This window comes from Heterodontus francisci, chromosome 15 (assembly GCF_036365525.1).
Source record: "Heterodontus francisci isolate sHetFra1 chromosome 15, sHetFra1.hap1, whole genome shotgun sequence".
In the NCBI taxonomy this organism is placed as follows: Eukaryota; Metazoa; Chordata; class Chondrichthyes; order Heterodontiformes; family Heterodontidae; genus Heterodontus; species Heterodontus francisci.
Genome location: NC_090385.1, coordinates 53541894 through 53555882, shown reverse-complemented (window position 1 = coordinate 53555882; position 13989 = coordinate 53541894). Strand labels below are relative to the sequence as shown.

Here is a 13989-nt window from a genome sequence, read left to right as displayed (position 1 = left end):
TAAAGGTAAAGTACATTAAAAATTATTAATAATTAGAAAAATCTTTCCAGCCCCCCTCCCACCAGCAACAACGCCCCACCCACTCCCCCCCCAACACCCCGGAATACCTACTTTGAATATATTACCATCCCACCCCCTCCCCCCACAAAGTTTACAATCTTTGTCCTTTACCCCTTCCCATCACCCCCCCCCCCTCAACCAATCAGGTAGGTTTGATCCCGCTCCCCTGCCTCCCGCACTGGGAAAAGTACCTCCCCCCACCCCCCCACAGGTGTCGTGCCTCGTTTTCCCCAAATGGTGATTCAAAGGTCTGGCATTGCCGGCTGCCATGATGAAGATCACAGTGGCAAATTAGGAGGCAACAGGAACTTCATTAATTCAGGACAGTTAATTTATTTAAATATGTAAATCGTGGTCCCGTCGTCGAGCGGCAGGGGGGCCACGATGAGGCCTGTCTGCCTCCGTTGAGATCGGACTGGGCTCTGTCGGCACAAGGTTGGTGGCGGGCCTCATCCGAGGCAATCTTCATGCCCACCCCCCCACCACCCCCCCACCACCACCGTTCCCGACGTTGAGGGCTCTATAAAATTCAGCCCAGTGTTTCTGATTCTGTTCAGTACTATTGCCCAGTCCTACTTCGCACTGTTATTTAACCTCCGATTCCACTCTTAGAGGATGTAGTTTCGTAATTTGCAATAGATAGTAAAACGTCAAGAACAATAGAGAATGCATTGGAGTTATACCCGTTTATGGGATTAAGGACTTTAAGTTCATTGGTACAACATGTGTATCTGCACATGAATGCATGATTGCGACTGATGAGGACAACAGCTCACTCAGATGAAACTCCGTAAATGACAGATAACTACAAATAAAAGTAGAAACTAAATGTCAGAACTGGGACTTTGGGAGAAGTCCAAGTAAAATGCTCTAGTTTTTCAAATACTGTCATTTGGACACACTGGTATAATACTACTTTGACAAGTTTAAACCCATTACAAATTCATGCAGAGGCAGCTTTTCTAACACTAGCTGTGTGACAGGTAATTGCCTATTATTAGATCAACAGCTTACTTGCAGGGCTAACTGTAGTCTGGCCCTTTTCCAGCTTAGTTAGCTGCTGTGAAGAACTATTCCCCAATAATCCACCATATAGGCTAAGGTTTGTTCTTTTATTATACGTTTGTCTGTAACATATGAAGAAAATTAAACTAAAGTGACTTTTCACTTATCTGCCAAGGCTCTGTACATCTTCATGGGATAATATGCACCAAACACAAATCAAAATGACATACATTCCACTTTATGGAAAGTAAATGTTTCCAGATCTATGGCTAGCAGGGATATGTTTCAAACAACACGTCTCCAACACTGGCAACTTGTTAACAGAATGATTCACAAACAGCTGTGCTGTCCATCATTCTGTTTTTTTTCTACAAGGGCATTCTGAAAAGCCCAGCATGTTCTGTATAACAGAACCCTGTAAAAGCAAAAATATTAAGCGTTTTAATCTTGTTATTCTTGGACACACACAAATCTGTTGGAACCCCAAAGGGTTCAAATCATTAATATGGCTTTATAGGCTGAAGTTATGTCTTCATAACATCCCATTTTATTTAATTCTTTAGGCTACCGTGACAGTCTATCCCAATAGACGTTACATAGTGCTGATTTAGCCATTCCCAGCTGGGCAACAAATGGGTCACTACAATTAGCTTCAGCACCCCAAGGCTGAGGAAGGAGAGAAAGAAAATAGCCAAATTTCTCATTTCTAATTGTTATCCAGGGACAGCTGGAAAGAGAGCTGAATTGGTCTTGGCTGCAGTTTGATCCACTTGTCATAGTAGTCTGGTGACACTGGCAGCACTCATGTAAAGAATGGGTACTTGAGTGAGATACAGAGGGCTACCGGCACCTGTGGGGCCATTTCCTGTTGAAAATGGCAGCTTTCAGGAAAGGAGAGCAAATTTAAGAAAGGTTATGCAGCAATATTTGTCAAGGAAATATGTCCAAAACATAACTGAAGTCTCAGAAGTCCAATTTACCAAGGAGGAAATGCTAAAAGTGTTTTACTGAAGAAAACAGTTCCTGGTGAAATTTTAATAGAATCGTAGCAGGTTTAAGGCACAGAAAGAGGCCACTTGGCCTATCGTGCCTGTGCCAGCCGAAAAACCATCTACCCATTCTAATCCCACCTTTCTGCATTTGGTCCGTAGTCCTTAATCCTACTGAATTTTTAGTACTTTCTTTTAAGATCAACTTCATAAGAAAACATTCAATATTCATTGATTCTTTCATTTATGTTAGTTGATCCATTTTTGTATCCAAAATCCATGTCTGACGCACATGCTTTATGTTCATTGAGCAACCACCATACTGTCAATCACCATTATGCCAACTATCTGGCACTCTGTAACTGAGAAACAGAGGATCTAGCCTTGCTTAATTGACAGCGTTGTGCTCAACATTGGTGGCTGCTGTTTTTAAACAAGTGTTTGCTGAAAAATATCAAACCTCCAGTCACAAAGATTCCAATATCTAAAATAACAAGCTTAACTTATTTATAGGACATTTCATTTTTATAGTGGTGCACTGAAATGTGATTATAACAGAATTTCACAACATCAGACCATTTTCTATTAATTCCTTTAAAATGTATACACTGCTTTAATAGCATCTGTTTAATGTCATAAATATATCCCAACCTGTTCCCATTAACTTGCAAACAAAAACACCTAAACCTTTTAACACTTAGTCTAGAGGTGAGCAGCTTCATCACTTGCACTGGAAATGTGTTAACCATGTGCATAGCTCTCATCAGACATTTTTATTCAAGCATCATTCCTACAACCCTCCCTCTTTTTATTTGATGTCTACGCAGTGTTAAGTTCCCCCTCTTCAATTTCTATACTTTCAAATTAATCTTGTTTCTCTTGCTTAGTTGGTTGATTGGATACATCATATGTATTGGCCCTGCCCCTCTCTCCATGCTTTCTTATAATATCTGGAATCTGCCTTATTAGCAGACAGGAGTATGAACTTAATTGCTTACTGTTGTTTAATCACTGGAGCTGCTTTTAGCACTCCTGGTTTCACTCTCCATGCACAAGGCATGTCTTCCCACATGCTTGGAAAGTGATAAAACTACATGGTAACAATGCCAGCTATCACAACATATCTAGGGCTAAGCAAACTGCCAAAATTAAAGCTTAACAGCTGCCAATTTGGCACCAATACCAAATGGCCTGGCCCTTTTAAAAATAAATAAATAAATATAAAATTTAACCATATTCCTTCGGTAAATCCAAACTCTTTTAAACTTTTAAAAATGGCAACACAAGAACTCTCATCAAGCTGATTTAATGTTAAGCTGGGTGACCCAGTGTGATTAAATTCTGGCTCTTAGCTCTGAAAATTGGAACCTGCCCCAACATGGGAAACTAGAAGGCCAGAGGGAAACCACATTATAACAGTGCCATTTCAACTGAGAACAGTGGGTTCAAATTCAACTTGGACAGAAATAATGAAGCTCTTTTCTCTGATGCAGAAATGGGAACCATAATGAGTTAGATCATTGTTCTTTCACCTCATAAATACAATTCACGTGAAAGAGATGATAACATTTTCCTCCTGATGATCACCTAATGGATTATAGTATAGCACTGTATTGTCGGATGATGGAATGGGGCTTCAGAGCAAGGTTTTCTCTCACACACAGACTTCCAAATATCTGCTACAGTGGCGTGGCAAGAACAACCTCAAGATATTTTCCAGATTATTTAATCACCAACGTCAAAGTATAAATCAAATTTAATTTCATATCATTTAAAACATTTGTAGAAGAAAGTGAAAAATGAATATTTGAATTTATGAATATATATACATAAATAACTTGGACTGGGAACTTAGTTTCACTTTATTAAAAATGAACAGTAATTTATGCCTGGCATTCATGGGAGACTATACCACAACAGGCAGCCTTACATGTATTCTAATGAGAAGTCAATATTTTAAGGATTAGTTTGCATTCCTATTTTGTTATCCTACAGTAAAGCCAAATACCATTCTCTTTCCTTTTCCCCTTTTGTTCCTTTTTTTCCCTCCATTATTTTCTTGGCAGGGACCTTGCTCTCAGCTGGGAGAATAGCATGGTTCCCATGACCAAATTAAATGCTGTTCTTTGATTAGCAGGAAAGAAGTCTGACCCAGGCAGGGTGTGCCAGGCGATTTTGATTCCCTCACTTTTATCCCTGCGATTGAGCATCTTGCTTACCTGCAGTGCTTTTCCTGGCAAGCAGGTTGGGTAACGGTGATACTTACCTGACTGAAGCAGTCACGATTAACACAGGCAGCCTTAAGTTTTCAACTCAAGACCATTTGGATTAGAGTCAAGCACCTGACTGCTTAAGCTGCCAGAGAAAAAATTGATTTTAGTTTGCGGAGGAGCTGGTGACATACTTTTATGAGTCAGTCCTGTACTGTTTGCTGTTCTGTTCCTTTCATGTTAACCCTTGGTTTCAGAAAGTGCTCTACAGCTTTCAAAATATCTGAACTGTCTGTACAGTAGGGTTTTTGGAGAGTCTTTAATAAGTATCCATTACATACATGTAGGCCAATCTAAGAGACAATGGGGTGGCTTTGTCTGGTTTTATATCTGGTCTTTGACTGTAATGTTTGGAAATATCTCCCCCCAAAAAAATCACATCAGCATTTTTTTTTAAAGTAGATGTCTATGCTTTTCGCTTACATCTTTATCTTCTGGTGTAGACACTTTATAGTAGATTTTCATCTTCACTGCCTAGACAGTAATCAGGCAGAACAGATCACTTGTCCTTTATAAAACCTGCCCATTGAAATTTAAGGGAATAAAATCAGGCTGGTTCTATAAAAGGCAGAATCCACTGCCCAGGCAGTGAAGATTAAAATTTATCCCAATAGCTGTTAAGGTTTCAACTGTTTTTATAATTAAAAAGCAAATATCAGAACTCAAGCCTTGATGCCTCCTGTCCTGTCCTTATTTTTTTTTTATTTAGAGATACAGCACTGAAACAGGCCCTTCGGCCCACCGAGTCTGTGCCGACCAACAACCACCCATTTATACTAACCCTACAGTAATCCCATATTCCCTACCACCTACCTACACTAGGGGCAATTTACAACAGCCAATTTACCTAGCACCTGCAAGTCTTTGGCGGTGGGAGGAAACCGGAGCACCCGGCGAAAACCCACACGGTCACAGGGAGAACTTGCAAACTCCGCACAGGCAGTACCCAGAATCGAACCCGAGTCCCTGGAGCTGTGAGGCTGCAGTGCTAACCACTGTGCCACTGTACCGCCCACTTTGCTCCTTTGTTTCAATTTGGACCTTTTAAAAGGTATCAACCCTATATAAATTGAAGTAAGGATCAATAAACTTTTTAATCCTTGGTTTAAAATGATATTTAGCAAAAGGGAATTTTATCTCACTGAAACAATGTGAAGTGTTATATTGCCTATCGGCTCCAAACATTGGTGTTTGAATGGACAGTGCCACACAGTGGCTGGTTAGAGTCTATATGACACATTCAGTAGCCAACATATTCTCTATCTCAGCCATGGGTGGCTACAAGCAAAGGTGAGATGTTTGCATGCAGGAAGAAACCAGCCTGGGGAATGTGCTAGTCAAAATAAGAGAGCAGCCGGACTTCAAGGACAGTCAGGCTGATATGGGAGAAAAGGAACAGTTTGATGCTTGGCACTGCCATGCTCACAGCAGACTGTGCTAAAGCTCATGTTCCCGTCTTCTTAAAATAATGGAGAAATGTCTTTGCCCAGAGAATAGTTAGAATTTGCAGCTTGATACCACATGGAGCAGTTGAGGTGAATAGCATAGATATATTTAAAGGAAAGCTAGGTAGGTACATGAGGGAGAAGGGAATTAATGAATATGATTATAGGGTTAGATGAAGAGGGGCGGAAGGAGGCTGCTGAGCATAAACACCAGCATAGACCCGTTGGGCCAAATGGCCTGTTTCTGTGCTATGAAATTGTACGTAATTCTATGTATACTTTAAGAAGAATGGAGAAATTGGAGGACAAGGCAACTAGGGCTGTTCTGGTACAGAGGAACATTGTCAGTGGCATAGGGACAGTTGTTCTGACAATCCTGCCAGGCAGGAAATGCAATTAGGCACAAGGAAACCAGACCTAAAGAAGGAAATAACAAAAAAAAAATGAAATACCACATCCTTCAATTCATTAACATTATGTTTTGCCTTGTGATTTTTTTTTCCCCCAGGTATCCTGAAATTCTCTTTCCTTTCAAGCTCACCTCTACCTTTGAAACCTCAAGGTCACCCAGTCCGCCCCTAGAAGCGGAGCACCCACGCCTCACCATAGCAACGTCTCCATTTACAAGCATCTTCGTGTCTACAATGAAGACAAATGTCTCCCAGAAGTGAAAAGGAACAGGACTTCATTTGCTTGGCTGACCTGCGACCTTGTCAGACACTCCCTGCACTGTGCAACACGTGATTCAAGGGCCTGTCCACATAGATATTATCTTAACACAACACAGTTGTGTCTTTTGGGAGAGCACATCTATCTCAGGGTGTTAAACAAAAACATGCAAAAAATGTGCTGATACGTATGTATTAAATTTGGAAAATGTATTATTATTCTGTAGGGCCAAGAAAGATTCTAATTCTTAAGATATTCTGTAAATACTTTAATTTTTGTTACTAAATTATAAATTTATGCTTAGCTCTTTGGAACATTACATTTCTTCTGTAGCTTGTGGCATAAGCTGTTTTGTCTATTCTTATAAAGATTGTGTTGTGCAAATTAATCCTAATTATTGTAAAAAAAAAAGGCTTAGAAATAATTGTTAAAATAAAATGCTTCACTTTATTATATTAAGGAGTCGTGCTGCTAATATATTGTCCTTGGAGGGGAGGCTCCCAAGTCCTGTGAAAATAAAACAAGAATATAATTATTTAAGAAAATGGAAGAAAGCCTTGGTGCCTGATTGCATGTATCTGAATTTTTTTTCTATAACTTTCCTCAACAGTTAGTTGTTCTCACAGTTCAATGTGTTCGAGGGGCTTTGCATTTGGCAGCAGTTCTTGTGTGTGCTGGGCTGAGTGTTGGCAACAGTTCAGGGATTTTTTTTAAAAAGGTGATGAATGTGCATGGAGCAGTGAATCGCATAAAATGCACGCAGATCAGGTTGCCAGTTTCCATTAGCTTATGTCTGTGAACCACTGTCAGAGGTCAGAGAGAAAGAAGGAAATCTTCATCCCTTTCTGTTTGGGCTAAAGCAGATCACAGTTTAGAGGCAGAAAAGACAGTGTTTTATAAAAAGGATATAGCTCAGCTCCTAATGTGAACATGAGAGAAAGACCAGAGAACTTCTATTGAGAGACTAAATTTGATTCCAGGTTACAAAAGACAGTGTTGCATCAACTATTGCTCTTTGTACATAATGAGAGAGAGAGAGAAAATCTTTCACCTAACTCTGGGCTGGATTTTTTTTTCCCCCAGGTCACAGAACTAAAGGGCAATGTTTTAACATGGTGTTTCAGCCTCAAGGAAGATTTATCTATTGGAATTTTTTTTTAAAGTGGGGGAGGTGTTTTAACTGTTAAAATCGAGCAGGAGATTTACCTCTGACCTTCATAGTTATATCTGTAAATGTACAATCTCTCCTGGCCTCCTGTGGCACAGCCAGCGAGCTTACTACTCATCTCTGCCCTCCATCACAGCACTGTCCTCACTGCAATGTGATAATTATAAAAATGATTACAGGAATCCATTCCAATGTGATTAGATCATGTTAGCAGGAAAGGTGGTTGAGGTCAAAACACTGGTCCCAAATATTTAAGAAACCCTCAGATGCTGTAACGGGCATACACTACCCTGGAAGAATGAGATTAAAAGTGCCATTGATCTTGTTCATTCAAAGCTAATTTGTAATCTGCTGAATAACATCCCTTTCCCTTTCGTACATGATTTCTCCCTCTTATTCCTCTTCTGCATTACCTGTCTGTTCCCCATCCTTCTGCTTTGTGGTCTGACTCTTCAAATTTCTGTTTTCTCTTTTTGCGCTCACATTAAGAGACAGGAAGTAGCAGAAGGAAGCATACTATACCAGCCTATTCCATGCTCTGAAACTGCTGTTTCACCCATAGTGAGAATAGAACTGTTTTGCATCACAGGGCAATTTCCTCAGACCAATTGTTTCTCCAAATGTGAAGAACATAGAACATAGAACATTACAGCGCAGTACAGGCTCTTCAGCCCTCGATGTTGCGCCGACCTGTGAAACCATCTGACCTACACTATTCCATTTTGAAGGAAAAGAAAATCAATAAAGGCAGAGGTGACCAATAATCATCCTCTAACTTGTAAGATTCTCCAACACGTAATTCACTAAAAGTGGAATATTCCAATGATTACAACTGCTTTCAAAGATTGCAAGTACATGGCCAAACATTACTTTCATTATTGTCATGCAGGCCCCCATCTGCCAAGAATGTGGCACATATATTTCGCCACATAGACATGAAATTTTAAAATTATTGTTGGGAAGAAAAAAAAAGCCCCTGGCTGGAAAGACTTTTTAAAAAATATACTAACAGACAGTGTTTGCCCCAATACACAAACAAACATGGTCAGACCAGTTTAGTCGCATGACTAACTGACTGTAGGAGTTTTTTTAATTTGAACTTGCCATAGAGTTTTAAACTGGCAGATAGAAAGCTCCTGACTCCTGGATTGAGAACATCGCTCTCCTGTCTGCTTCCATCTCTTTCTCATGGAACTGAAGACTCACTGAAGACACATGAACCCCAAGAGAGAAAAGTCTCCTCCAATGAACAAGGTTTAAGAAGAATATTGGGCCCCAACGAAAAGCAAGATCTACCTACAATCAAGGACTCTACAGTGAGCTCGAAGCACAGTAACAAACCCCCTTCACAGAATGCCTCAAACCGTTTCACTTTATTTTTCTTCTGCTCTTTTCTGTCTCTATTTGCATGTGCGTATCGCGTGTGCATGCTAGCGTGGGGCACGGCGTGTCTCCATAGGCAATAACCGAATTAGAGTTAATAAATTTCACTTTTCTTCTTTAAAGCTAAGGAAGCCTGTTTGTGCTAATTTCTTTGCCTTATAATTGTTAGCATACAATAAGAGTTAGCATAGAACTGGGTTTTAACCTGAGACCTTCTCGATCTGTCAGTCTCAGTAGCATACCAAATGGTACATTTACCCAGGGCTGTAAAGTAGGCATCTTCATCATTTTATTACAAGTGTGCGTTTCTTTAAATCCTTGGAATGGAATGAGATCTTCGAGTTGATGGAAATGCCAAATAGCATACAGGCATGAGGGCCAGGAAATGGGACTTGCAGCAAAAACAGACAGCAGCTGCTCATTTTGAGTGCTGGTCCATGCCATCCTAAGGTCTGATTAAAATTTGACATCAGGCCTCGTTTGAATTAAACTGCTGAGTTCCAGATGCCAATTGGGGATTGCCATGCAGCTTGCTAGTCAAGACTTGATGGATTCTGGCTGGCTGCAACACTAAGCTGGCTCATATGTGTGAGGAGGAGGTAAAGTGGAGGAGAGTGATTCTGAGCTGGCAAGCGTGTTTTTTTGGGGCCAGGAAGAACACATTAGTGAAAAGTGCCCAAGATTCAGTCTAATTGGGCATGTGTGTTGGGCCCACTGTAAGGGAAAAAAACTGGAACAACGGCCAGGGAAGAAATCAAGTAGGCATGTAGATAGGGAGGAAAAGTGAGTCTTGGGTCCCTTAAGACATAAGTAGGTCTCTGGGAAGAACAGTGTTATAGGAATGTGAAATACCATTGAGGCAGATGTATGGGAAAAGTTCATGCTTAGAGAGGAATTGTACTATTTTAATGTAGATTTGTTATTTTTACAATTATACATTCAGCTGGGTTAGATATATAATTGCTGACTGGAACCACTTCGAAAAAATAACAACAATGCCATGACTGAAACTACAGCCTTTCCAGTAGTTGCCTTTATGTGGGTTCTGTGGAATCTTTGCTGATCTATAGTTCTTTAATTCAATATGGTTAAGTTGTTTATTTCAGTAGATGAGAAAAGTGAGACACTGGGGCAGAGTTTTCACCCCCATATAGAGGCAAGAACGAAGCTAGGCGGGTGCATAATTTTGCGCCGCCAGCCGACGTACCGGTGTGCCGGCTCTATCCCGCCCCCGAGCCATTTTCCTGGAGGCGGGATCGGGGATGGAAGAGCAACCCACGCACAAGTGGCCGGTAGCTGCATAAAGTAAGCTTATTGCCAGTTAAGACCAATTATCAGATGCCGACTGGAATTTTACAGTCAGTCTGGGGGTGCCTCCTGCAGCGTTGGGAACAGCCCAGCTCTGGTCACAGGCTGCCCATGGAAGGGTTTCCCCTCCATAATGGCAGCTCAGCAGCTGTGGCCATTTTTTATTCTAGTTTTTTTAAAGTTGCTGAGAGAGCATTTCAAGATGGGCTACCATCTCCCTTTAGCACCAAGGGGCAGAAAACATTGGTGGGGTTGTATATAGACTCCCAAACAGCAGTGGTGATGTAGAGGATAGCATTAAACAGGAAATTAGAGACATATGCAATAAGGGTGCAACTGTAATTATGGGTTACTTTAATCTACATATAGATTGGGCAAACCAAATTAGCAATAATACTGTAGAGGAATTCCTGGAGTGCGTACATGATGGTTTTTTGGACCAATACATTGAGGTACCAACTAGAGAACAGGCTATCCTAGACTGGGTATTGTGTAAATGAGAGGATTAGTTAACAATCTTGCTGTGCGGGGTCCCTTGGGGAAGAGCGACCATAACATGATAGAATTCTTCATTAAGATAGAGAGTGAAAGCGTTGATTCCGAGACAAGGGTCCTGAATCTAAATAAAGGAAACTATGAAGGTATGAGGCACGAGTTGGCTATGATAGATTGGGGAACGGTACTTAAAGGGTTGACAGTGGATAGGCAATGGATAGCATTTAAAGAACGCATAGAAGAATTACAGCAATTGTTCATTTCTGTCCGGTACAAAAATAAAACAGGAAGGGTGGCACAAATGTGGCTTACAAAAGAAATTAGGGATAGTGTTAGATCCAGGGAGGAGAAACCTGAGAATTGGGAGCAGTTTAGAATTCAGCAAAGGAGGACAAAGGGATTGATTAGGAAGGGGAAAATAGAGTATGAGAGTAAGCTTGCAGAGAACATAAAAACTGACTGTAAAAGCTTCTATAGATATGTGAAAGAAAAAGATTAGTGAAGACAAATGTGGGTCCCTTACAGTCAGAAACAGGGGAATTTATAATGGGGAACAAAGAAATGGCAGACCAATTAAATACATACTTTGGTTCTGTCTTCACAAAGGAGGACACAAATTACCTCCCAGAAATACATAGGGTCTAGTAAGAAGGAGGAACTATATAAAATCAGTATTAGTAAGGAAATGGTGTTAGGGAAATTGATGGGATTGAAGGCCGATAAATCCCCAGGGCCTGATAATCTACATCCCAGAGTACTTAATGAAATGGCCCTCGAAATAGTAGATGTATTGCTGGTCAATTTTCAAAATTCTAGAGACTCTGGAACGGTTCCAACAGATTGGAGGGTAACTAATATAACCCCACTATTTGAAAAAGGAGGTAGAGAGAAAACAGGGAATTATAGACCAGTTAGCCTGACATTAGTAGTGGGGAAAATGCTAGAGTCCATTATAAAAGATGTAATAGCAGAGCACTTGGAAAACAATGATAGGATCAGACAAAGTCAACATGGATTTATGAAAGGGACATCATGCTTGACTAATCTACTGGAATTTTTTGAGGATGTAACTAGTAGAATAGATAAGGGAGAACCTGTGGATGTGGTTTATTTAGACTTTCAGAAGGCTTTTGATAAGGTCTCACATAAGAGATTGGCGCACAAAATTAAAGCCAATGGGATTGGGGGTAAGATACTGACATGGATAGAGGACTGGTTGGCAGACAGGAAACAAAGAGTAGGAATAAACGGGTATTTTTCCGAGTGGCAGGCAGTGACAAGTGGGGTCCCGCAGGGATCAGTGCTAGGACCCCAGCTATTCACAATATATATTAATGATATAGATGAGGGAATTAAATGTAATATATCCAAGTTTGCAGACAAACAAAGCTGGGTGGGAGTGTGAGCTGTGAGGAGGATGCAGAGAAGCTCCAGTGTGATTTGGACAGGTTGAGTGAATGGGCAAATGCATGGCAGATGCAGTATAATGTGGATAAATGTGAGATTATCCACTTTGGTGGCAAAAACAGAAAGGCAGATTGTTATCTGAACGGCGACAGATTGAGAAAGAGGGAGGTGCCGTGAGAACTGGGTGTCCTTGTGCACCAGTCGCTGAAAGTAAGCATGCAGGTGCAGCAGGCAGTTAAAAAGGCAAATGGTATGTTGGCCTTCATAGCGAGAGGATTCGAGTACAGGAGCAAGGACGTCTTGCTGCAACTATACAAGGCCTTGATGAGATCACATCTGGAGTATTGTGTGCAGTTTTGGTCTCCTTATCTGAGGAAGGATGTTCTTGCTATGGAGGGAGTGCAGCGAAGGTTCACCAGACTGATTCCTGGGATGACGGGACTGACGTATGATGAGAGATTGAGTCGATTAGGCTTGTATTCACTAGAGTTTCGAAGAATGAGAGGGGATCTCATAGAAACCTACAAAATTCTAACAGGACTGGACAGACTAGATGCAGGAAGGATGTTCCCAATGGCGGGGGAGTCCAAGACCAGGGGTCACAGTCTAAGGATAAGGGGTAAGCCGTTCAGGACTGAGATGAGGAGAGATTTCTTTACCCAGAGAGTGGTAAATCTGTGGAATTCTCTACCATGGAAAGCAGTTGAGGCCAAATCATTAAATATATTCAAGAAAGAGATATAGTTCTTAGGGCTAATGGGATCAAGGGATACGGGGAGAAAGCGGGAACAGGTTACTGAGTTTGGATGATCAGCCATGATCGTATTGAATGGCGCAGCAGGCTCGAAGGGCCAAATGGCCTACTCCTGCTCCTATTTTTCTATGTTTTACGTTAACCTGCAATGGCAGGCTGCAGCTCCTTTCATGCTGCAGGGGTTCCTATTGGTCCTTTAGCTTCAACAGCCTGCCCACTGACCTTAACTGGACGGCAAGCATACTCTCTAGTGATTAACTGGCCAGTCAAGGGAAAATCACTGCCAGGTGATTGCTTCTAACAGAATGTGGGGTTGGGATCCCCTTTTGAACCCGACTTCGGGATGTTGACCCAAAATGCAAAATCCTGTCTTGATATAAGACTTTTAATGATATAGATAGATGTTTTACTTTCGAATATTGTTACAATCTGGTGAGGAGGGGTCACAAGTCTCCCCTCTTGTCCTTCTCCTTGTTTGACCGCAGCAGGGTTTATTCCTTTTTAAACAGTGGATGTGCTTACCACTTCAGTGAGTGCTTAACCTTTTACATTTGTTGTGATCGTAAAAGAACCAATCGGACAGGTTTTCTTGAGGTTAAACAAGAGATGAGTTTATTGTACTTAACCAAAAACCTGGTCTAAATAAAACAATAAACTGTGCTACACTTTCTCTCTGTCACACACACAGACACGAGAATCACATATACAAATAGATTACAGAGTGCTAAGGATTAGTTTGGGTTGGATTAGAGGCCAGAACAAATAAAGATAATATACAGTCTGTGGTGGTCTGTTAATTCAATTGTCTTCCAGATGAATCTGGAGTTCTGAAGTTCTTGGTTTTGGAGACAGTCGAGCAGGTGGTCTTCTTCCCAGGGGTCTTTGTCTTAGATCTTTTCCAGCCAGCAGACAAGCTTCGAATGCAACCCCCCACCCCACCCCCCAAGGTCACCTGGAGAGAGAGAGAGAGAGAGAGAGAGATATTCCTCTGTGGGTTCTCCTTTCTTCAAAGTCTCACCAGCTTGTGTCCTTGTAG

General features: G+C 41.2%; 1 long non-coding RNA gene across 1 annotated transcript in view; it reads left to right on the top strand.

Moving 5' to 3' along the window:
- LOC137377889 (uncharacterized) overlaps positions 1 to 6983 on the top strand; it is a 34534-nt gene extending 27551 nt beyond the window's left edge. The window contains exon 3 of the long non-coding RNA XR_010976506.1: positions 6278 to 6983. This is a non-coding gene — a long non-coding RNA (uncharacterized lncRNA). The remainder of the gene's footprint in view (positions 1 to 6277) is intronic.
- Positions 6984 to 13989: the final 7006 nt, after the last annotated feature.